We start from the raw sequence: 25,501 nt of genomic DNA, 5'->3' as shown, positions 1-25,501 counted from the left end.
TGACCTCTGGCTACTGGCACCCCCTGCTTCCTGCTTTCATGAGTCGGCCGCCCCTTTAATTCTCCTTCAAAACTCCTTTCCATTGCTTGCAACTAAAAGAAGCTATCTCAAGTCTCTCCCTTCCTGAAACCGCCTTCTTTGCCCCAATCTCCCCACGAGCAAGTGTGACCCTGGCCTCCTCCTCTTTGTCAAGATTCCTGATAAATTCTTCCACATTCGACTCCACTTGCCTTTCATCTACTCCCTCCTCAGCCCACAGTAACTCAACAAATTCAACAAATATTTATTCGGCATCACCGTGTGCAAGGCTGAGGAACAGAATGAGGCACAGCCTGTGGCCTCAGAGAGCTCACGGTCTAGCTGTGGGGACAGGCACAGTAAGGGGTAAGTGCAAATTGTAATAAAGCCTAAAATAAAATGTGGCAAGGGAATGGTAGAGAAACTCACACGTGTTATGAGAGAGAGGGGCTCACGGAAGGTGTCCTGGAGGAGGGGCTGTCCGAGCAGCATCTCCCAGCAAAGAGGCACAAGGAGCTTTTTTATGCACAAGTTCCAATTCAGGAAAATAAAGATGAGTGACTTCTTTCAATTTTTATTTAAAATGAAAACAGATTTATTAATACCTGTGAAAAATGTAATATATTATAACCATTTCGATTACCCACTTTATTGATAGGAAAACATGTCAATAAGAAACTTGGCACACTGGTTTTCACCCGCTAAAGTGTTATCATCTGGGCACATTTGAAATGCTGGCAGGTGGGGGTCTATCGGCCAGGGATTTTCATCACAGTCAAAGAGGATCTGGAAGAATGAAAGGGCAACGTACCTATGCCAGGGGGAGGGTGGGAGCAAAGTGCACAGAGGAAGAACTTGGGAGGAGAGGAGGAATAACAAACAACTAGTTAAGTAGAGAGTTAAGAAGGGAATGGCAAGAAAAGAAACCACGAAGTTGATTCCATAGTCAGGCCCTTAGTAGGCTTTCTCCTGAGAACAGCAGGGAGCCATCGAGGGTTATTGAGCAAGAGAAGGTCACGGTCACTTTAGTGGCTAGGGTCAGGGAAGGAAGGATTGCTCTACCCCTGGTCAGCCCTTATGTCATAGCCACCTCTGTCCCTGAGGCTTATGGCTCCCATGTAGTAACCACTATCCTTAAGCTGTCAGGCATGGGGTGGGGTATTCAGAGATCAGGGCTCAGAGGGAGAAGTGGTCCCTGCTACCCTCCGTCCCCAGCCCACCAGCCCCAGGCTGAATGTAATTGTCCTCAATGAAGCCATCGTCATCTTCGTCTTCACCCACCTCTGGGTGGACCCCCTTCCCTGGCCTGGGCAGCTGGTGGTGCTGGTAGCTGGCACGGTATTTGCGGCAGAGGTGGCATTTGGCAGCAAGTGCGATGAGGAGAGAGAGGACCACAGCTCCCAGCACAACCCCAACCAGCACAGGCCATGCCCGGGTCCCAGTGCCTGGTGCCGGGGACACAGCTGATGCCGTGGGGAGCTGCGAGGGCCCCACAAGGGCTGCAGAGAAAGGGACAGCATTATGGATAAGGCCCTGATGGGCTCCCTGGGGAAACCAAGGAGAGGGGGCAGGGTCCTTCCCCCACCCCCGCCTCAGCGACCCTCCACTGTCACTCACTCTGGTTTGCCTCACTCATGGAGGGGCTGGAAGACACCGGTGAGCTCCAGCCTCTGCCAGAAGAGCCCAGCTCCAAGGAGACCCCCAGATGCCAGGCAGCCCCAGGGCCCAGAAACCTGCAAGATATACACACATGTGGGTGTCAGGGATGACCACGGGGCTCACATTCCAGGCCACACTCACAGCCACGTTAGGATGCTCACGAACAATGGAGACTGGACAACTGACCATAACCAGTTGCCCACGGGAGAGAAACAAGCTGAGCACACGGAAATTGGCTATTTGTAAGGGAACATTGTAGGGTCCAGCTCCGCGAGCAGCTGAAAAAATAAATCAATGCTGGAACTTACTGAGCACCACTCGTGATTCAGGCACCGGGCAACATGCTCACAGAACCCCGAATGCAGGTATAAACATCACCCCTTCTCAACAGATGAGGACTTTGAGGCCTGGAAGGGTGAACTAACTCAGCCAAAGTCCCAGGACTGAAACCCAGGTCCTCCGGTACCAGGGCCCAGAGCCCAGTCTGCAACACTGCCTGCTGGGCTGAGGATGGGGGTGGGGGCAGAGGCAGTCCTGGCTCCCAGAGGTTGGACAACAGCAATTGCTCAGAGCTAACGAGCCAAAGCGGAGACCACACATGGAAGACAGTGCCAGTGCCCACCCAGGGCAGGGACCCCAGACACAGCCAGGGCAGCCCTGGCCCCTCTGCTCCTGAGTCAGGAGCCCCTCCTCCCTCACCTCTACCCTCAGCCTGTCAGGCACATCCATTGTCCATTAACCTCTGCCCCAGAGGGAGGCTGGATTCAGGGAGTAGCAAATGCAGATCACCCGAATCAGGAAATTGTCTGGGTGAGAATCCCCAAGGCTGGGGAGGATCTGGAGGAGGAGCATCTGAACTAAGGGAGTATCTAGGGGAAAGATCATCTAGGCATGGGAATTCCTGGAGGAGGAGTGTCTGGAAGAGCAACACGTGAATCTGGCGAGCGTCTAGAGGAAGAGCACCCAGGGTAGGGAAGTACCTGCTGGCTGAGGCTGGAGATTATCTGCAGGTGGAACACCTCAATCTGGGTGGAGTATCCAGGCTGGGAAAACACCTAGGAGAGAAGCGCCTAGTTTAGGAGGATACACGGCCATATTCCTTTTTTGTGTGTGAGGAAGATGGGCCCTGAACTAACATCTGTTGCCAATCTTCTTCTTTTTTGCTTGAGGAAGATTGTCGCAGAGCTAACGTCTGTGCCCATCTCCCTCTGTTTCATGTGGGCCGGTGCTGCAACGTGGCTTGATGAGTGGTGCTAGGTCCGCACCCGGGATCCGAACCTGTGAACCCCGAGCCGCCAAAGCGGAGCGTGTGAACTTAACCACTATGCCACCAGGCCGACCCCTCACCCATATTCTTAATGACACCCTCGCCCTCACCTCCAGCCTGTCACCAAGCCCCATGTGTCCTTCTTCTAAATAGCTCTGGAATGATTATGCCCCTTCTGTGCTCCCCGGTGCCACTGCCCAGGCCAAGCCACCTTCATCTCTGGTCTCTCCCCACCTCTAGTCTAAAGGCCAAATCTGACACCATCACTCTGCTACTGAAAAATCCTGCAGGAGCTCCTCAGGCTCTCAGGGCTGTCTTCGGATTCCTCTGCCCTGCCTTTGTCCTCAAGCTCAGAAGCCCCTCAGGCCAAACTCTTCTTCCTCTTCTCCACAATGCCCCCCACCCCAGGCTATACACACACACCTCCCACCTCACCCACCTTCTGGTTCCCCACCCACTCCTTCCTCAGTTTTGTGAGTCCCCCCACCCTCCAGGCCAAATCAGACCACGCCTGCCTGTGAGGCTGTCCCAGGACCCCTTCACTGGCCTACCAGGTAACTACCGGTCAGAACTACCCGAGGGGCAGCTCCCTGGGGGCAAGGTCTGGGCTGAGCGATTGGTGCCCGACACCGGCAGAGAGCTTGGCACTCAGCCGCTCAGTGCATGTTCTTGAGAGGAGACAGCCAGAGTGAGGGGGCCGGTGGGGGGCTTCAAAAGGAGTAAAACACGCACTCATTCATTCATTAGCAAACATTCATTGGGTGCCTACTGTGGGCCCCACACTAGGTACTGCCTTCTTAAAAAATAAGATTTTGTTAAACTGAAATGAATCGAATTCAACTTGAAGTTTCGAAGATTATACTCCTACTCCTTTCCTTCCTGCCCGTCCCTGTGAATTCTTCCCAAGGACACACACATGCCCTCTGATCTTCACACACACAACGCCCCCCCAACACCCCTCCCCCGCACCCCCCCGCCCCGCCCCGCCCCCAGCCTGATTCATAACTCCTTCCTGCTCCCAGGAGCGCTCAGGGATCTGCAGAGTCCCCCTCCCCGGCCCCTTACTGTCTTCCCCTCTGCTCCCCACCTGTAGGAACTGTGTACAATCCGTGGAGGAGCTTCCGGCTGGGGCCAGCAGGACCTGGCCAGGTGGGCAGGTCGGAGCTGCCTCGTGACTCACCTGGGGACGCAGCAGGCAGGGCTGGGGCGGCAGGTGAGGGCGGAGGGCCCGGGCAGCAGGCAGCACCTCCAACAGCGACGACTAATTCTACATCTTCCCAAGCTTCTGCCAAGAACCTTATGGCGCAAGTCTCACCGCCACCCCTGGTGCTGGAGAGAGGGGCGCAGCTGGAACCCAGACAGGGGTCCAGCGGGCCCTAGAAGCGGCAGACACCCCCAGGCCGCTGCTCACACTGGCAGCCCTTATAAGTGAGTTTCTGGTGACAGGTACAAAGTCCAGAGTTGAAGAGGGAGCTTTGCAGCCAGTGAGGGCAGCGGGCGGAACAGGAGGTGGGGGAGGGTGTTCTTCCCAGGAAAGCCAGAGGGACCAAGGACACACCAAGGCCTGCAAACGTGCGTGTAAGCCTGCGTGTAGGGGAGATGTGGAGGTCAATGGGGAGTGTGGGGTGAGAAGCCTTTTGGGGAGTATGTATGTGCCCTTGGGTTATCCTGTGTAGGTGTGTTTACTCAGATGATTCAAGCCTCCGTCTGGATCTCAAGGACCCTGTCATCCCACAAAGCTAGGCTCTGAACCTCTCCTTTTTGTCTTACTCCTCATCCCCAGGCCTACTGCCTCCCTGTCCTTAAGACCCAGGTCAGGAGTCACCTTCCCTGAGCCCTTGGCTACCTCAGCAAGCCCCGCCTCCTCCACACCCAGAGCACTGTGTAGCACAGTATTTCTACATTATCTTGTAATTATTTCTCCCTGTGCTGCCTCCTCCCTTGGCCAGGAGCTCTCCCAGGGTGGAACCAGGTTTTGACAGTCTCTGGGTTCCCAGCGCCTGACACAGGGCAGCCTCTCAGCAAATATCTAAGGGAGGATGTGTTGGGTGCGCTAAGCCACGCAGGCAGAAGTGACAGGGACCCACAGGGCGCAGCGGGGAGCAAGAGCTACAGCCAGGGCTTGCAAACGGGGCCTGGAGGAACCACAGCTGGAAAGTGGAGGCCAGTTCAGGAAAGACCCTGACTATCTTAGCATGGAGGCTGAAGCCTTACCGCCAATGGCCACCTCCTACCTCTCCTTCCTGGGCTGGCACTGTCGACGAAAATAATCCATATCCAATCTATAAATGAAAATTTGGGTGAGTTTATTCTGAGCTTAAATCTGAGGATTATAACCCGGGAGAGTCTTTCCACAAAGGAACAGAGCACTCCAAAGAAGTGGGGGTATAAGGGTGGTTATATACCCTCAAAGAGGATGTTTCACATAGGATTGAAATGTCCCTCCCACAATAGTCGCGAGACTGCTCTGTCGGCACAGCGATTGATGGAAATAGCAGGTAGGTCTTCTGTCTCTGTGAACACGGCAGGGTGGCAGTCTGTTGTCTCCAGCTGGGTGGTCACAGGTGAGCTGGGAGGTGAGTGCAGCAATCAGTTCCTAGCCTAAAGAAAAATGCTAATGTCGGGGGGAAGTTGCATCTTTATCTCAAGGGCCTTTGTTCTGGCCAAAGGAAATGTCTAAGCAGATATGCAATGCGTGCTCAATAGCCAGTCAGGCCCTTTTGGAGGAAAAAAAAGAAGTCAGGCCGAATTAGGTTTATACCAAATGGCTTCCTCATATACTCCAATATATCCTATTGCTTGCCATTTTTATTTGTCAGCACCTACGCTTCACACTCTCTGTTCCAACCACATTAAACTGTTTTTTGGTCCTAGAACCCACCGGCTCTCACCTGCCAGGCTTTGCACGTGCTGTTCCTGGACCCCTGCTTTCCCCCAGCCCTCACCTCCAGCCCCTCCTCCCACACGTCCATCTCCCACCCGGCTGATTCCTCCTCCCAGGCCTACTGGTCACCCAGGTCCTATGCTGGGGCCTTTATCTAGACTGCCTTCCCTGCGCTCCCTAGTCTGGGTCCCTCTGCCCCTCCTCTGTGCCCCCGCAGACCCTGGCCCTTCTCCTCCATAGCTCTGATGCCTGGTATTGTGATTTCTCCTTATTTGGCGGGGGTGGGGGGTGGGGGGCCAACAAGCCTGTAAATTCTGGGGGGTAGGATCTGTGTCTGTCTTGTTTCCCTTTGTGTCCCGAACATGTAAAATGGAAACAAGAAATACTCCTGAAATAAATGAATGAGATGAAAGTGGATATTATCCTGGATGGGGCAGCGAGGAGTCAAGGGAGGTTTGGGTTTTGCTTTGATTTTGAAGCAAAGAAATCATAGGATTTGAAAGACATTCACTGAACACATACCATGTCCAGGCACAGTGCTGGGTTCTTTTTTTTTTTTTGAGGAAGATCAGCCCTGAGCTAACATCTGCTGCCAATCCTCCTCTTTTTGCTGAGGAAGACTGGCCCTGAGCTAACATCCGTACCCATCTCCTCTACTTTATATGTGGGACGCCTGCCACAGCATGGCGTGCCAAGCGGTGCCATGTCCGCACCCAGGATCTGAACCGGCAAACCCCGGGCCACCGAAGCAGAATGTGCAAACTTAACCGCTGCGCCACTGGGCTGGCCCCTGGATTCTTTTTTCAATCGAGGTACTCATGTAACATAATCTAATTCACATACAAAAAATTCACCATGTTAGCCATTTTCAGGGCACACTCACTGGCATCTAGTACATTCAGAATGTTGTACAACCATCCCTGTATCTAGTTCTAAACTGTTTTCATCACACCAAAAGGCTACTCCCTCCCCAGGAAGACATCACTCCTCATCTCCCCTCCCTCCAGCCTCCAGCAACCACTAATCTGCTTTCTGGCTCAATGGATTTACCCATTCTGGATATTTCACACAAATGAAATCAGATTTGTGCCCGTTTTTTAAGGAATTATTTCATTTAATCCTCATCACTGTCCTATGAGATAGACGTTAATTATTCCCTCAAGAAATGAAGAAAATGAGGCTGTGAGAAGGTAATTTGCGTGAAGTTCCACAGAAGGAAACAAGTCAAGGTCTGCACATCCATCAGTCAGTCATTTATTCAATGAATATTTATTGACTGCCCACCACAGAGCCACAGACAGCCCATACAGTACGCACCACAAAATAGCAGAAGCCAACCTGCTGGATGCCCCCACAGCATGGAGAGCAGAGAGCAGGCTGGATATCAGCACCCACTGACCCCTCAGCCAGGAGTTCTGATGCAGTGAACAACCTTTACAACCTTCCATGGCAGTCCTGGAAACCATGTGGTAGGCTCTGTGCCAGCTGCTGGGCACAGAGATCCTGCCACCATACAGCTTTCATTCTGGTGGGGAAGACTGACAATATACAAGTAAAGAAATACATAAGATTGTTTCAGATAACGGTGAGGGCTATGAAGAAAATAAAATTGCTTCACGTGATGGCGAGTTGTGGAGGGGGCCGGGACTTTACACTGAATGGCCAGAAAAAGAGGAGACTCACTGAAGAGGGGATATTTGGGGTGAGACTTCAATAAGAGTGAGACAGCAATCACGCCAATATCTGGGGGGAAGAGCATTCCAGAAAGAGGGAACAGCAAGACAAAGACAAAGAGGCAGGAGCATGCTTGGCTTGTTCAAGCAACAGCAAGGAGGCTGGCTGGATGGAGTACAGCAAATGGGGAGACATGGGAGGAGCTGCACTGGGGGCCTGTCAGGGGCTAGCACACACGGGGCTTCATCAGGTCCCTCCCTTGGGAAGACGGGAAGCCACGGATGGCTTGAGCAGAGGACTGAGGACTGACCTAGAACTTCCGTATGAAGAATGGACTGGAGGAGGCCAGGGTAGAAGTGGGGAGGCCAGTTAGGAGGCTGAGGCTGTCATCCCGGAGAGAAGGAAGGTGACATCATGGGAGTCAGGTAGAAATGGGGAGAAGTACTCAGACTCTAGAGATATTTTGAAGGTGAAACCTACAAGATTTGCTGATTGGATGTGGGGTTTGAGAAAAAGAAAGGAACCAAGAATAACCCCAAAGTTGTGACCTGAGCAACTGGTAGGGTGGAGTTGTCGCTGAGGGACGTGGGAAGACTCGATAAGGGACAGATGTGGGAGGGCCGTCAGGACCGCAGTTTGGGACAAGTTAGACGTGAGATGCCGGTGAGACACCCCCGTAGCGCACTACGAAGGCAGTAGCGTGAGCATAGCCCGCATGCGGTGGGACGTCAGGGCTGGAACCATAAAGGTGGGGGAGGGGAGGCAAAGCAGGAAAGGAGACTGAGGAGGGACCATGACCATCGACGTGGGAGGAGGCAGACTCCTGAGAGGTGTCCCGGAGGCCAGAGAAGAAAGCATTTCAAGGGCAAGGGCTCGGTCAGCTATGTCAGATGCTGGCGGGTGCTAGGTCAGCTGAGACATGGACTGAGAATCGACTTTGAAAGCAGCCATGTGAAGGACACTGGTGACCTTGACAAGAGCAGTTTCCTCCTGTGTTGGGGACAAACGCTTGACTGGCATGAGTATGGGAGCAGAGGAAGTGGAGACGACTCCTTCAAGGGATTCTGCTATAAAAGGAGCAGAGAAATGGGGCAGACACTGGAGGTAGACGTGCAATCAAGGGAGGATTTGTTTTTTTGTTTGTTTTTGGTGAGGAAGATTGGCCCTGAGCTAACGTCTATTGCCAATCTTCCTCTTTTTTTGCTTGAGGAAGATTGTCCCGGAGCTAACATCTGTGCAAATCTTCCTCTTTTTTTCTTTTTGTATGGAAGCCTCCACAACATGGCTTGACAAGTGGTGTGTAGGTCTACTCCTGGGATCTGGGCCCACAAACCCTGGGCCGCTGAAGCAGAGCACACAAACTTAACCACTATACCACCAGGCCGGCCCAGAAGGGAGGATTTGGTTTTTTTTTTCAAAGATTGGCACCTGAGCCAAAACTGTTGCCAACCTTTTTTTTTTCTTCTGCTTTTTGCCCTCAAATCCCCCCAGTACGTAGTTGCATATTTTTTAGTTGTGGGTCCTTCCAGTCGCAGCACGTGGGATGCTGCCTCAACGTGGCCTGATGAGCCGTGCCATGTCCACGCCCGGGATCCAAACCAGCGAAACCCTGGGCCACCAAAGCAGAGTGTGGGAACTTAACCACTCGGCCACAGGCCAGCCGCAGGATTTGTTTTAAAGCTAGAAGTTGTTAGACCACGCACGTGTGACTGCTGGCCAGAATCATCCAGGAGAGAGGAGAAATTGTGATACAGAAGGAAGAGAGAACAGACAGTGGGACCATGAAGTCCTTAGGGCATCGAGGGGAGAGGGGTGAAGGGCACAGGTGGAGGGCTGGCCTCGGGCAGGAGCAGGGTGTCCCTCTGGGGAAGTGGAGTGTACAGGTGAAATGATGCAAGCCTAAGGAAGTTTTCTTTCCACGGCTTCTGTTTTTCCAGAGAAACAGGAAGCAAAGTCATCAGCTGAGAGTGAGAGTGGGGAGGGGGTGCTGGGGTTCAAGGCAAGAAGAGAAGGTGAATTCGTCATCCCAGAGCTTGGGAGGGAGAATGGCCCTGCTGGTCCTGTGATGGGCTTGCCAGGCTGCCTCCAGGCCCCGTGGGAGGTGAGTGGCGTGAATGTAGAGTGAGGTCAGTCAGAGGGGCTGAGGGTTCTTGTCTCCCAGCCACTCCAAGTGCAGGTGGGGAGAGGAGGGAGAGAAGGATTTAACCAGGACTAGGGATTTGCCCGGCAAATCTGATCAAGCCAGGGAGGGCCAAGGCGAGCGGGCTGTAGGCAAGGGAGTGGTTGCGATGATGGCCATGCTATCTGGGCTGGGTAAAGAGGAAAGAAGATAGGGTAGGGGATGTGTGAGGAACCCTGAAAAAGTGGTAGGATTGATGGATTTAGGAGCAATTGCTTGTGTACTAGACAAAGTTGAAAAAATCAAATATGCAGATGGTGGCATACAGAAATGGAGGCCCAGGGGATGCAGCTCTTGATAAAGACAAGCCCTAGCATGTGAACCTGGAGAGGTCCTGAGGGGGGGTCTACAGACCAGTGCTGGTTTTCCTATTATCTGAAGCATGTTGGCTCAACTTTCTGAACCAAGGTCTAATGTAACATGCTAATAGCTCCAGTAATAAACAGCAGAGGCAGGATTCGAACCCAGGTCTTCTGACTCTAGGTCCACCACCTTTCCATTTATATCCCAAGTATACCCTTCTGCTCCTAGGAGTAAAACTTACCATCAAAGTGTTCGATTCCTCACAATCATTTGGAGTGACAGATGGCAATCATTTCCTTTCAAAGATTTTATTTCTGAAAGCAAACTCGGGGGGCTACTGCTAGAAGAGCAGGGAATGGATGCTGGGCAAGCAAAAGAACAAGGTGTCCCAGGCCCCATCCTCCACCCACTCCCTTCTCCATCTGACCCAACCCCGCCCTGTGGCAGCCCTGGAGGTCTTAGCCTTGGGGGAGTTGCAGTCTCCTGAGAAGCTGATGAGAGCAGAAAAATGCATGCGCGCACCCAGTCATATATATGCTCACAGGTCTGGCATATAGTCAGTGCTCAGTAAAAACCTGGATGAATTAACAGTTGGAATTCCAAGGGGCTCCCTTCCTCCCTCCAGGTTAAGAACTGGTGTTAACCCTTTGCACTCTGTGTGCAGGAACCTCTGTTCTATTGTAAACAGCTGCCCCATTTGAATATGTAGAAGACCCCTTCTTTGCAAGCCTCTGGAGGCAGGGCTGCCTGTGTCCTGCTTCTGGTCACTTCCAGCCTCCCAGAAGTGGAGTCAGCATCTCCTTAGGGCCACCCAGCACTCTCCCTCCTTCATTCAACTGCTGCTTTCCCTGAGGCTGGACTTTCCCCACTCCTGGTCTGCCAGTGCCGCCATCCTTGACATGCCCCAGCATTCGGAGCATCCCCGAAGTAGTCCCAGTGGGGACTGGGCTTGAAGCTTGATGAAAATAAGCCCTCTGACCCAGTCATCACTGAGAAGCCACAGTTCGCTGAGGTCAGCTGAAAGGAAACATCCCCAGCAGAGGTCCCAGAGCTAGACCTGAGACTAGGGAAACCCGTCGAAATTGCAGCCTCTGGGATTTCCCAACTTCCTCAAGGTGGATAAGCCTGTCCATGGCTACGGTATTGCCTTGAGGAAGAACTCACCAAGCCTCTTATATTCCCAACCACACCAGCCCGAAACTCCAGGATAATTGCCTGATGTGGTTGCCACATCGGATCCAACATCTGGGCTCATGGGACAACTTCTTCCCAAGCCACCAGCTCCATCTTGCCACGTTGGATATATAATTAGACATCACATGTGCCCAGTGTAATGAGGTAGCAATCTGTGGCCCCCCCCATGATCAGCAATCTCTGGGGTAGCTGGGTCTGGGAGAACAGAGCTCAGCACAGCTGGCATACCCTCTCCTGAAGGATGCCACACCCAGGCATGTGGCCAGAAGTGGCAGACCAACTGGACAGAGCAGCCCCATCATGCTGTCCCCTCCCAGCCCTGCCTTCCCGAGCCCCATGCAATAGAAATAGTCATCTGTCCCACATTCTTGCTTTCTCATGGGGGGCCAGAAAGAAAGGGGAAAGGAGGAAAATTGGTCCCACTTGAGACCCCGGGAGTGTTGGGGCATTCCCATGTGGAAATCCCCTGGTGGCAGGTGCCTCTTAAGCCTGGAAGGAGGCACCCCTCCCCATGGGGGCGGGGAGCCCACTCCTGTATGTTGTTGCTCTGGCATCCCTTCCTCAGGATGGCGGCAAGGATGAAGCTGGCAAAGCTCCAATACACCTTCAGGGAAAAAGGGCTAAGAGAAAGGGTGGAGTTGGGTCTCCTTATCATCCCCATGTCGCTGTCACTACTGTACTCCTTATCCTCAAACAACATTTAAAGTGAGACTGAACAAGCAGAAAGCAATCCCCACAGTCCACCCAGGCTGTGGATCCTGCGGGAATGTGTGGCTGCGCCCTGTGGTGGCAGCTTTCTCTCATAAAATGTGCTTTGTATTCTAAGTAGGCTTGCTGTTGTTGGAAGCAGAGGGACAATGAGTCATTTGTGTGTTTGCTATTGATTCTAGGATTTCAGAGTGACCTGGGGTGATGCAAGGACCTGGTGTAACTTAAAGGCAAGACGCCCTGAAAATCCGTGTCCGGTGTCTCCGCTGGCCCGCCCTGGCCTTTTAAAGGGCCCCTACTTGGTCATAACACAGCACAGAGTGGAGCTCATTATTTTTCCAGAATGAAATTTCTAACGTTTTCTGAGTACACAAGGGTTGGCTTTCTTAAATCATTTTTATGAGTTTGGTGAATGACACATGCTGGTGGTAGCAGCCCCTCTGTGAACCCTGGCCGACTTTTAACCTGCTTACCATCTAGGTGGGACGGTCACTCGCTGTGGTGCAGAGCTCAGCTCTCTGGCTGTGGATCACACTGGGGTCAGAGCTGAGCTCCACCACTTAACTAACCTTAGGAAGCATCGGTTCCCTCATCTGTAAAACAAGGATAATAATAATGAAACTTACCCCAAAAGGCTGAGTCCACGAGGTGGCCTCAGCACCTTTTCCTGGCACCTGTAAATATTCCATAACTGTCAGTTACTGTAACTGAGGTTTGTTAGTGTTCTACCTAAGACCTCTGCTTGCATTACTGGGTGATCTTCATTCTGACCATAGTCAATAAAAGTCTGTTATGCTTTAAGCAGGTCCTGAGCTTTGAAATGTCTGAACCCCCTGTGGGGTGTTGATTCCAGCTTCTGGCCCCACAGGGTTCCTTGGGGCCCAATGGCCTTTGTCTAGCAGTTTGTATAAAAGGGACTTCATTCAAAGCCTTGATGGATTAACTGCGGCTTCCTTTAAAGAAGGGCTTGTTTTCAGAAGCTCTCTTTTCCCAACAAGGAAAAAGAACACAATGGAGTAAGTAATCTACGGTCCTCATCACAGCTTGTCACAAACACCTGGCCCATCTTTTCAGCTGGCATGAAAACACATACAGGCTCCCTGGCTAACTTCAGGAATACGGCTTCAGCCTGATGTTCCAAACACATTTGCTGACAAACGTCCTCTCACTATAGAGTTATTTCCTGGAAGAACAGCTAAGACCATTTCTGAACTGACAACAAACGGCTTCAGCTGCTGCTGAAGCTCAATGAAAGAACCACCGTTCCAACCGTTAACCGGAAAAGAAAAGCCTTCAAAGAATTACTCTCTCTCTTTCTCCTTTGCTGATCAACATGAAGAAGGATTTATGGGTAAAGTCGATTTCAGGCAAAGACAGGACTTAGGAATTGGGTCAACATGTTGCTTATTTCAACCAAAAGAAAATTTCATAATGTTGTCTGGGCAACATTTTACTTGGTTCTTCAAAAAGCAATTGTGACAAACAGTAGAGAGAATTAAAACACGGAATCTATAGAGATATCAGCATTCGGGTTGCACATAACAAAGAAATATCTTAAATGCTTTTCAAAATATTCTAGGAGCCAAGACACAGGGCACACTTTAGGAGAACGTAGGAATGTAATGGGGGGGCTTTGGGGGAAGGCATATCGGAACGACCCATTTCCTTTAAAATTGCTGAGGAAAACAAAGTGGCATTCAACTCCACATACTGACTTTACACAGTTTATATACGACAGCCTGACCTAAACTCAAGAAGCAAAGATGGAATTCTCCCTCTGTTTATTTCAAAGAATAATTGCAGGGACGCCCGGGGAACCCACGCTTGCCAGGCACGTTTCCTGGGGAGAAGTCTCTGTCACTGAGAAGAGGACCAATCTGACGCTCATTCAATGGCCTGGATGTCAATTTTGAGGGGAAACTTGGAGAGATTAATTTTTTTCCCCTTCTGTCAACCAGTCCTAAATTTCACCAGCAGTTTTTTTATGCACGATTTGCATAATGATGTCACCCAAATGGGTCTCAATTCCACCACTATTTCTGCAAGAAGACTGTGGAGCTTGTCTACAGAAGAAATTAAATCAAGGGCCGGCCCCGTGGCTGAGTGGTTAAGTTCACGTGCTCCACTTCCGCGGCCCAGGGTTTCACTGGTTCAAATCCTGGGCACGGACATGGCACTGCTCATCAAGCCATGCTGAGGCGGCGTCCCACATGCCACAACCAGAAGACCTGCAGCTAAAAATACGCAGCTATGTACTGGGGGGCTTTGGGGAGAAAAAGGAAAAATAAAATCTTAAAAAAAACCAGAAATTAAATCGAATTCATGGTCATTTTCAAAAGAGCCTGTCAAATGTTTCCACGAATATTTACATGTGATCTAAAACTCTTAGGGCAGTGTAAGAAGCCCAGCAGAAGACCATGGAAGACCACAGAAAGGATATAAATCAGATTGTTGTCTGAGCCGCCTGTTAAGGGAGGCTGGTGGACCCTGGAGAGTCGGGCTTTTCTGTCCCTCCCTAACATGAGGACCACTTGGACAACGGTGGCCCCAGTCCATTGGGGTGACCATAGGGAATGGGCACTTACTTTCCTAAAATAAGAGGAAAATCAAGAAAACAATGCTTTGACTGGTTTCCAGCAGGGCACTCTCCACAGTAGTACTTAATACTGCCCCGAGTTCTCTCAGGTACAGGAGACTGCTTCTTGTCTTTTTTCCAAATGAAGGAAATAAATATGAAGAGCTGGATTACCTTTATTCCAATTACTTTATTCTCAAATAGAGAATATGGGTCAGAGATCAGAAAAATACAAAAGATACACCATGAAAGTTCTCTTCTGCTCCTATGCACCTTATTTCTCTCACCCCAAGTAATTACTTTTATTAATTTCTGGTGCATCTTCCCAGTTTCTGATGCAAATACAAGCAGTATGACTATATATTCTTATTTTCTCCTTTCTTAGGCAAAAGCCAACATACTATACATACTGTTTTGCATCATGTTTTTTACACTTACTAATTAGTGTGTCTTGGAGACCTTTTCAAAATCAGTTATCAGACTTAGAGAGTTTCCTCAACCATTTTTACAGCTGCATAATATTCCACCATATAGCTACATCAAAATTTATTTAACCAGTCCCGTGTTGATTGACATGGGCTGTTTCCCATCTTCTGCCATCACGCATAGTGCTATAATGAATAGCCACGTACAGTTTGTACTGTGCAGGTATATTTGTAGGACAAATTCCCAAAAATGCAATTGTGAGTCAAAGAGGAAATATATTGGTGATTTTGACAGATATTCCCAAACTGCCCTCCATGGGAGTTATACCAACATGCTTAATATGAGAGCTTGCCTGTTTCCCACAGCCTCATCAAGATTATATTGCAAAACTTGTGGATTCTTGCCAAATTGATTGGTGAAAATGGTAGTTAGAAAGAATCTTATTTTATATGACTCTTACTACAAGTGAGGTTGAGCATATTTTCATGTTAAAGGGCCATTTATATTTCATTTTCTATAAACTTTACATAATCACAAAATTGTGTTAATGCGTTTTTTTCTTTTTTTTTTTTTGAGGAAGATTAGCCCTGAGCTAACTACTGCCAGTCCTCCTGTTTTTGCTGAGGAAGCCTGGCCCTGAGCTAACATCCGTGCCCATCTTTCTCTACTTTATGTGTGGGACGCCTACCACAGCATTGCGTGCCAAGCCGTGCCATGTCCTCACCCTGGATCCGAACCAGCGAACCCCGGGCCGCTGAGATGCGGAACGTGTGAACCTAACCTCTCTGCCACCGGGCCAGCCCCTAATGCGTTTTTTTCATAATCTTTGTCCATTTATCTAATGAGTTTTGTGTGTTTTCATCAATTTTTAATCTGTAATATGAGTTTCAAATATTTTTGACATTTGTCTCCTATTTTTGACTTTCAGGGCTTTTTTTTCCAAATTTTTTTCAATTTATTTGAACTAAAAAAACCCTAAAAAACAGTTCATGCATTTCTCCCACCCCAACGCCCCACCTCTGCAACCACCAATCTGTTCTCTGTATCTATAAGCTTGTTTTGGGTTTTGTTTTTTTTTTTTAAGATTCCCCATATAAGAGAGAGCATATTGTATTTGTCTTTGTCTGACCTATTTCACTTAGCATAATGCCCTCGAGGTCCATCTGTATTGTTGCAAATGGCAAGATTTCATTCTTTTTATGGCTGAATAATATTCCATTGTGTATATATACAACATGTTCTTTATCCATTCATCCATCAATGGATGCTTAGGTTCCATAAAGGTTTTCATATTGTAAATGCTGCAATGAACATGGGGATGCAAATGTCTTTTTGAGTTAGTTTTTATTTTCTTCAGATAAATACCCAGAAGTGGATATATGCTAGATCATATGGTACTTCTACTTTAATTTTTTTAGGAACCTCAATACTATTTTCCATAGTGGCTGCACCAATTTACATTCCCACCAACAATGCGAGAGGGTTCACTTTTCTCCACATCCTCGCCAAGACTTGTTACTTATTGTCTTTGTCAGAACACCCACTCAAACAGGTGTGAGATGTTATCTCGTTGTGGTGTTGATTTGCATTTCCCTGACAATTAACGATGTTGGGCATCTTTTCAAGTACGTTTTCAGATACCTGTATGTATTCTTTGGAAAAATATCTATTCAGATCTTCTGCCCATTTTGAATTGGCTTCTTTGGGTGTTTTTGCTCTTGAGTTGTATGAGTTCTTTATATATGTTGGATATTAGCCCCTTATCAGATACATAACTTGCAAATATTTTCTCCCATTCAATAGGTTGCCTTTTCATTTTGTTGATGGTTTCCTTTGCTGTGCAGAGCCTTTTAGTTTGATGTAGTCCCACTTGTTTATTTTTGCTTTTGTTGCTTTTACTTTTGGTATCAGATTCAAAAAATCATCGCCAAGACCGATGTCAAGGAGGTTACTGCCTATGTTTTCTTCTAGGAGTTTTAAGGTTTCAGGTCTTACATTCAAGTCTTTAATCCATTTTGAGTTAATTTTTGTGTATGGTGTAAGGTTGTGGTCGAGTTTCATTCTTTTGCATGTGGCTGTCCAGTTTTCCCAACAACATTTGTTGTATGTTCTTGGCTTCTTTGTTGTAAATTAATTGACCATATATGTGTGGGTTTATTTCCAGAGTTTCTATTCTGTTTCATTGATCTTTGTGTCTGTTTTCATGCCAATACTAGATTGTTTTAATTACTATAGCTTTGTAATATAGTTTGAAATCAGGGAGCATGATGCCTCCAGCTTTGTTCTTCTGTCTCAAGATTGCTTTGGCTATTTGGGGTCTTTTGTGGTTCCATATAAGCTTTAGGATTGTTTGTTCTATTTCTGTGAAAAATGCCATTGGAATTTTGATAGAGACTGCACTGAATCTGTATATTGTTTCGGGTAGTATGGACATTTTAACAAGATTAATTCTTCCAATCCATTAACATGGAATATATGCCCATTTATTTGTGTCTTCTTCAATTTTTTTCATTAATGTCTTATAGTTTCACATATACAGGTCTTTCACCTCCTTGGTTAAATTTGTTGCTAAGTATTCTATTATTTTTGATGCAGTCGTAAATGGGATTTTTAAAAATTTCTCTTTCTGATATTTTGTTATTAGTGTATAGAAACAGAAGTGATTTTTGAGTATTGATTTTGTATCCTGCAATGTTACTGAATTTATTAGTTCTAACAGTTTTTTGATGGATTCTTTAGGGTTTTCTATATAAAATATCATGTCATCTAAAAATAGTGACAGTTTTACTTCTTCCTTTCCAATTTGGATGCCTTTTCTTTCTTTTTCTTGCTTAACTGCTCTAGCTAGGACTTCCAATACTATGTTGAATAACAGTGGCAAGAGGGGCCAGCCCCATGGCTGAGTGGTTAAGTTCGTGCGCTCCACTTCGGTGGCCCAGGGTTTCACCAGTTTGGATCCTGGGTGCCAACATGGCACCACTCATCAGGCCATGCTGAGGCAGCATCCCACATGCGACAACTAAAAGGACCCACAACTAAAAATACACAACTATGTACTGGGGGGGGCTTTGGGAGAAAAAGGAAAAAAAAAAAAAGAGTGGCAAGAGTGGGGATCATTGTCTTGTTCTTGATCTTAGAGGAAAAGCTTCAGTTTTTCACCATTGAGTATGATGTTAGCTATGGGCTTGTCATATATGGCTTTTATTATGTTGAGGTATGTCCCCTCTATACCCACTTCCTTGAGAGTTTTTGTCAAAAATGAATGTTGAATTTTGTCAAATGCATTTTCTGTATCTACTGAGATGATCATATGATTTTTATCCTTCATTTTGTTAATGTGGTGTATCACATTGACTGATTTGCAGATGTTGAACCATCCTTGCATCCCTGGAATAAATCCCACTTGATTGTGGTCCTTTTGATGTATTGTTGGATTTGGTTTGCTAATATTTTTTTTGAGGATTTTTGCATCTATGCTCATCAGGGATATTGGCCTGTAATTTTCTTTTCTTGTGGCATCCTTGTCTGGGTTTGATATCAGGGTAATGCTGGCATCATAAAATGAGTTTCGAAGAGTTTCCCCCTCTTCTATTTTTTGGAAGTTTGAGGATACGTATTAAATCTTCTTTGAATTCACCAGGGAAGCCATCTGGTCCTGGACTTTTGTTTGTTGGGAGGTTTTTGATTACTGATTCAATCTCCTTACTAGTAATCTATCTGTTCAGATTTTCTGTTTCATCATGATTCAGTCTTGGTAGGTTGTATGTTTCTAGGAGTTTATCCATTTCTTCTAAGTTGTCCAATTTGTTGGCAGATAATTGTTCACAGTAGTCTCTTATGATATTTTGTATTTCTGTGTTATCAGCTGTAATGTCTCTTCTTTCATTTCTGACTCTATTTATTTGAGTTCTCTTTCTCCCGTTTTCTGAATGAATCTAGCTAAAGGTTTGTCAATTTTGTTTTCAAAGAATCGACTCTTAGTTTCATTGATCTTTTATATTGTCTTTTTAGTGTCTGTTTCCTTTATTTCTGCTCTATTCTTCGTTATTTCCCTCCTCCTACTAACTTCGGGCTTCATTTGTTCTTTTTATAGTTCCTAAAGTATAAAGTTAGGTTGCTTATTTGAGACTTTTCTTGTTTCTTGAGGTAGGCATTTATTGTTATGTACTTTCCTCTTGGAACTGCCTTTGCTGCATCTCATTTATAAATTTTGGTATGTTACATTTCCATTTTTATTTGTCTCAAGATTTTTTATTTCTCATTTGATTTCTTCTTTGACCCATTGGTTGTTCAGTGGCATATTCTTCAGTCTCCACATATTTGTGAATTTTCCAGTTTTATTCATGTAATTAATTTTTAGTTTTATAGCATTGTGGTCAGAAAAGATGCCTGATGTTATTTCAATCCTATTAAATTTATTAAGACTTGCCTACAAGAGACTCACTTAGATGTAAGGACACACACAGACTGAAAGTGAAAGGATGGAAAAAGATATTCCATGCAAATCGAAACCAAAACAGAACTGGAGTAGCTATATTTATATCAGACAAATTAACTTTAAAAGAAAGACTATGATAAGAGACAAAGAAGGGTGTTACATGACAATAAAGGGGTCAATCCAACAAGAGAATGAAACATTTGTAAATATTATTCACCCAACATAGGAGCACCCAAATATATAAAGCAATTATTAACAGACCTAAAGGGAGAAATAGACAACAATACAATAATAGCAGGGAACTTGAATACTCTACTTACATCAATGGATAGATCACCCAGACAGAAAACCAGCAAGGAAATATTGGCCTCAAATGACACATCAAACCAGATGGACTTAACGGATATTTACAGAACATTCCATCCAAAAGCAACAGAATACACACTCTTCTCAAGTGCACATGGAACATTTTCCAAGATAGATCATATGTTAGGTAAGGTTTTTTATATGTAGTAAATTTGATTAATCTTTTCGTTTAAAGTCTATGGATTTTGAGGCTTAGTTAGAAACCTTACCCAATCCACAGTTATGAGGGAATTCATCCCCGTGTTCTTCTAGTTCTTTCATAGGTTTGATTTTTTATGTTTAAATCTTTGGTCCATTTGGAGTTTATTTTGATATATGATGTAAAGTATAGATCCAACTTTATTTTTTGGAGATAGGTACCCAGTTGTTGCAACACCATTTATTAAAAAGACCAACTGACTTGAGATGCCACTTTTTATGTATGCTAAATTCTTGTATGTATTTGGGTCCATTTCTGGGTTTTCTCTTCTATTGGTCTATTTGTGTGCTGGTACTATATTGTTTTAATTATTGAAACTTTATATATAGTATGTTTTGATGTTCTGACAAATATTGCTATGAAATAAATCACCCCAAAACTTAATCAGTTAAAACAACAATTGTTTTATCATCTTCCACAGACTCTATAAATCAGGAACTCCGGGAAGTCTTGGCTGGGTGGTTCCAGCTCATTCAGTTGTTGTCAGATAGTAACCAGAACTGGAACAGTGTCAGAGGGGAGGAGCTGGAGCAAGCAGGGGCTGGCCGGGCATCTCTTTCTCAAGGTGTGGGCTCTCTGCATGGGCTAGTTTGAGCTTCCTCACAGGATGGCGGCTTCAGAGAAGTCACACTGTCTACATGGCAGCTCAGAGTCACTGTGCAAGTGCTTCCAAGAACAAACTAGAAGCTGCCTCACTCTTCCGGTGCAGTATCGTGTTCTCTGATGTGGTTTGAATACAAGCGAGTCAATCTCATCCAAATCTAAGAAGAGGATACATGATCCCACCTCTCAGGGAGACAAATGTCAAGATCACTTTGTAAGGAAAACACGTGGAATGGAAGATAATCTTGTGGCCAATTTGGGAAAATATCATCTGCCACATTTTACTTTCTGAATCACCCTTCATTGAGCCTCTATTTCAGAGTTTTCCTGGGTATTCACACCAGGAGAAAACTTTTTTTTCCAAGTAGTCTTTTGTGAAATCTAATATTTGAGATGAATTTGCTGATAATCATGTGTTAACCTTTTATCATTTTCATAAAGTACACTTAGTCCTAATTATGGATAAGCTCTCACTATTGGATGTGATTCATTTCTGAAAATACGCTTTTAAAAAATCAAACAATAGGGGCTGGCCCCGTGGCTGAGTGGTTAAGTTCGTGCGCTCCGCTGCAGGCGGCCCAGTGTTTCGTTGGTTCGAATCCTGGGCGCGGACATGGCACTGCTCATCAGACCACACTGAGGCAGCATCCCACATGCCACGACTAGAAGGACCCACAACGAAGAATATACAACTATGTACTGGGGGGCTTTGGGGAGAAAAAGGAAAAAAAATCAAACAATAGGAATGAATGTTATGTGTGTCTCAGATAAAAAGCACAGCCCCTGACCCATGTGGTAATGGATTAGAGTTGGAGACATCCTTATGAATGCACGTTTAGCTTAATATAAACACAAATTATTAAATATGGAAATATTTATAGATATGTGTATCTACACAAGCTAGTAGGTGCACATACATTTCCTTGCTCTGCCAGCTGAGAAGGCCTGGAAGGAATGACACCCCAGTAGCAACGAGCACACCTGGCACCAGGATTTTGTTTCTAATGTCATTCTCAAATAAAAGAAATCAGGGCTCCTCCAAGAGATGGCAGATTCTGGGACTGGAACAGGAAATAAACAAGATGAGCCTGGAGCATCTTGTTGGTGCCAGGAAGTAAGGAAGAGCTAACGAACAAACAAACAAACAAAAAACCCCACAGTGGCAGGAGTCTGTCAAAGAAACACAGGAGCCAACTGAAAGAGCTCCTAACGGCCAAAGCTAGAGCCACGTGAGCAACAAAATAAAGCAGCATTGGAATGTAACCCAAAGTGTGAAATAAACGTCCACAAGTCCACAGTGATATAAATAAATGATAGACTAGATAAATAAGTGGAGCAGAAGAGAGACAAATCTCCCTTTCAGAAGAATTCTGAATAATTTATGTAGATAAATTTTCAAGAAGGGGGAGCATAAATCCCCACTGCTTAAGTGCAGGCTGCGTATATTGACTTCAAAGAGGACATTATGGAAAGGAAGGAGAAAGATTGCAACTTTACAGGGGAGAAACCTGGCAGACACTCCCTCAGCTGGGAGATGAAGATGAATATCAAGAGTGATAAACATGTTGTTAGTATCTCCCCTCGATATGAGGTGAGGAAACGGCACTTAACTCTGTGGTCTTCCTCCCCAAAACGCACAGCCTCAACCTAATCATGAAAAAAACATCAAATTCCAATAGAGGGGCATGCTACAAAATACTTGACCAGTACTCCTCAAAACTGTCAAGGTCATCAAAAATGAGGAAAGTCTGAGAAACTGTCATGCCAAGAAGAGCCTAAGGAGACACGCCAACTAAACGTAATGTGGTGTTGAGGATGGGATGTTGGGACAGAAAAAAGACATAGGGAAAAACTGAGGAAATCTAAATAAACCATGGACTTTAGTTAATAATGTATCAATGTATCAATATCAGTTCATCATTTACCGCAAATATATCATACTAACATAAGAAGTTAATAATAGGGGCCGGCCCCATGGCCAAGTGGTTAAGTTCACGCGCTCCGCTGTGGCGGCCCAGGGTTCCGATCCTGGGCGCAGACATGGCACCACTCGTCAGGCCACGTAGAGGCGGCGTCCCACATCCCACAACTAGATAAAGCAGGAAAAAAAAGAAAAAAAAAGACTGGCAACAGTTGTTAGCCCAGGTGCCGATCTTTAAAAAAAAAAAAAAAGAAGTTAATAATATAGGAAGCAGGGTGGGGTACATGGGAACTCTCTATACTATCTTCTCAATTTTTCAGCAAATCTACAATTATTGTAAAATATAAAATCTATTTAATTAAAAAAAAAAAACTTCCCCCTCCAGCTCAAGAGAACAAGATTCACAGGAACCTGTGGGCTGTGGCTGAAGGTGGTACCAGCCATTGCCCCATTGCCCTGGGAGTGAGGAAGCCCAGCCAGGCACCACCAGCCCCATCCCTGACTGCTCTACAGGGTCAGAGTGAAAGGTCAGGCAATCCCTTGATTTAAACCTAGGATGAGGGAGAGGGCTATTTTTCCCAGGACCACTAACATCTAAAGTACAAACTAAGTGGGGCCTTGGCCAGCCAGCCCTCATCCCTAAGAGTAAGCTCCCGGGTCGGCCTCCTGCCCACTACCCAGCATGGGCTGCTGCTCCCTACTCCCCCTACCTCCTCCCCCTCTCCCTCCCCCACCTCCATTCACAGAAAAGCATGATAGAGGCCAGATGGAAGATGGGGCATGGGGGACGGTCCAACATGGAAAAAAGCAGTCCAAGCCCCAAATAAGCAAATACAGCAGGTCTCCTGTTGTCTAGGGTCCTCTGAGCACCTTGGGGTCAAGTGGGACACACACTGGTCATACCTGGCAAAGAAGGCCAGCACTGCCACCCTAACCCATCATTTTAGAGGTCTGTCCTTCCCATCACCACCCCAAGAAAGCTTGGAATCACTCTGTAGGAAAGACAGAATTCCATTTTGAGATAGTTTAAAAGTCTTGTTACAGACAACACACAGATGGTACATGAGTCAGGAAGGCCTGTGTTGGACATGCCAAGGGCAGAGTCTTTATCTGCCTGTGTCTGTGTAGACACAGTGTGTTCTGAATGGTGGGAAGAAAGGAACATATCCTCATGGGTGACCTTTCAAAGCCCTGTTTGACTTCCCCATCTCCTGTGGCCTTCATTTCCTTGCCACTCCCACAGCCACACCACAGACTGTCATAACCCAAAAATACTCTCTCAAAACAAATTCAGACCTTGACTCTGACTTCAGCCATCCATCTCCCCAACCCTGTTTGTCTGTTACCTCATTAGACTAGAATTCTTCCAAATGTGGTTGATGGCCCAGGACTAGTCTGAGAGCTGTTACAAAGAGACGAGGGCGTAAACTGAGAATAAGCATTCAGAAGCTTTCATAGCAATTTGCAACATCCAAGTGCCTGATCAGTGAACTCACAGACCAGAGAAGTGTTAAAGAATTCACACGAGCACATAGGAGGGGCTTGGAAAACACACTTGCATGCAGATGTGGATCCCTGGGAAGCTGTAGGCCTGTCCCCACCTTGGTTTCATTAACCTGCTCCTAGAGAAGGATTATGCAATGGTCTGAATGTCTGTGTCCCCCCAGAATTCATATGTTTAAATCCTAATGCCCAGTGTCATGGTGTTAGGAGGTAGGGCCTTTGGGAGGTGATTAGGTCATGTGATGAGATTAATACCTTCATAAAAGAGGCCTTTGCCCCTTCCACCTGTGAGGACCTGCAACCTGGAAGAGGTCTGGCACCCTGATCTTGGACTTCTAGCCTCCAGAACTGTGAGAAATATATGTTTGTTGCTTATAAGGCATCCAGACTGTAGTACTTTGTTATCGCAACCCAAATGGACCAAGACAGACAACGTGTCCAAAAGCAGCAGGCCCAAATCTACAGGTTGGCTATGAAAAATACACGACAATTTTCAGCATCACTCAAAACAGGTCATACCATTGAGCAAACACAGACACGTTTAGCTCCACAGCCCACAGTGGAGCATGAGGCTGCCCTGCTGGGACTCGGGCAGCCTAACAACACAAGTCCTCTTTCCACTTATGGGCAAATGACAACTAACTTCATTACCTTCCCTTTTTATGTCCAACTACAGGCTATTTACTAATAACATTCTAAATCAAGGTCACTAAAACTTGGCATTTGGAAACTAAAGTTGGCATGTAGGGTTTACAAAAAAAGTCTACTTCCGTGTTCCACTAGGAAACCTGGCTGCCCTGAAACCCCTGGCAACCGGCAAAACTCCTGTACATGCCCACGTGCCAACAGCTGGAATTCCACTATGTGAAGGAAGGCGGCTTTGTTAGCAGTGAATTAGCCTCACGTGGAGCCGGGTGTAATGCTATCCTTGCCAGGGCTTTTCTAAATAAATTAGTTTCGCTCTGTCATTATCAGTTTAGTTTGTTTTGGGTTTGAGAGTTAACCTTACCATGTGTACAACTGCATATTTGTATTAACATTATTTTAGGCCTAGAATTTCCAGTGACTGAGACGTTAAGATATGCATTACGGATTGAGTATTTCGATTGCAACAGCAGATGTATACACAACTCACTCAAAATTTGTTTGTGCAGTGGTATTTCATTTGTGACCTGCTGTTTGTGAAAAGGTGCTATTTCAATTACTTGCAGCAGCATCTCAACACACATAAAAATATCCTTTTACACTTATAGGACATTGTTTTATAATACAAATCCCTGTATACAAACTCTGCAAGATTTGCACTGTATTTATCTACAGATCATTACTACTGAGTTTTATTTCCCAGTTGAAAGCGGGGAGAGCAGATGGGCCTGGAGTCTTTGGACATGCCACAGTGTCACAGAATCTCCGACTTCATTCACAGCAAACACCTGTGCCAGAATGTGTCATTTTCAAGAACAGATGCTGCCCAAATGTCCTCTGTAAGGACAGACACACCCCCACCCACCCCCAACGGCGGTCATTCTGTACCTGCAGCTCATGTTCTGTTCTGGGAACTGCCAGTGGTGATGCCAGGTGGAG

The 25,501-nt window shown here is 46.5% G+C and overlaps 1 long non-coding RNA gene across 2 annotated transcripts; it reads right to left on the bottom strand.

Annotated features, from left to right (window-relative positions):
- Window positions 1-1,651: 1,651 nt before the first annotated feature.
- Window positions 1,652-5,238, bottom strand: LOC124239996 (uncharacterized). Of its 2 annotated transcripts, none has more exons than XR_006888748.1 (3): window positions 4,125-5,238; window positions 2,658-2,732; window positions 1,652-1,751 (listed from the first exon to the last, which is right to left on the bottom strand). It is a non-coding gene; the product is annotated as an uncharacterized LOC124239996 (long non-coding RNA). The 2 variants fall into 2 exon arrangements; XR_006888747.1 differs by lacking the exon at window positions 4,125-5,238 and adding an exon at window positions 4,032-4,113.
- Between the last annotated feature and the right edge of the window lie 20,263 nt (window positions 5,239-25,501).

Source organism: Equus quagga, chromosome 5 (genome assembly GCF_021613505.1).
Source record: "Equus quagga isolate Etosha38 chromosome 5, UCLA_HA_Equagga_1.0, whole genome shotgun sequence".
NCBI lineage: Eukaryota > Metazoa > Chordata > Mammalia > Perissodactyla > Equidae > Equus > Equus quagga.
This window is presented reverse-complemented; position numbering and strand designations above follow the sequence as displayed.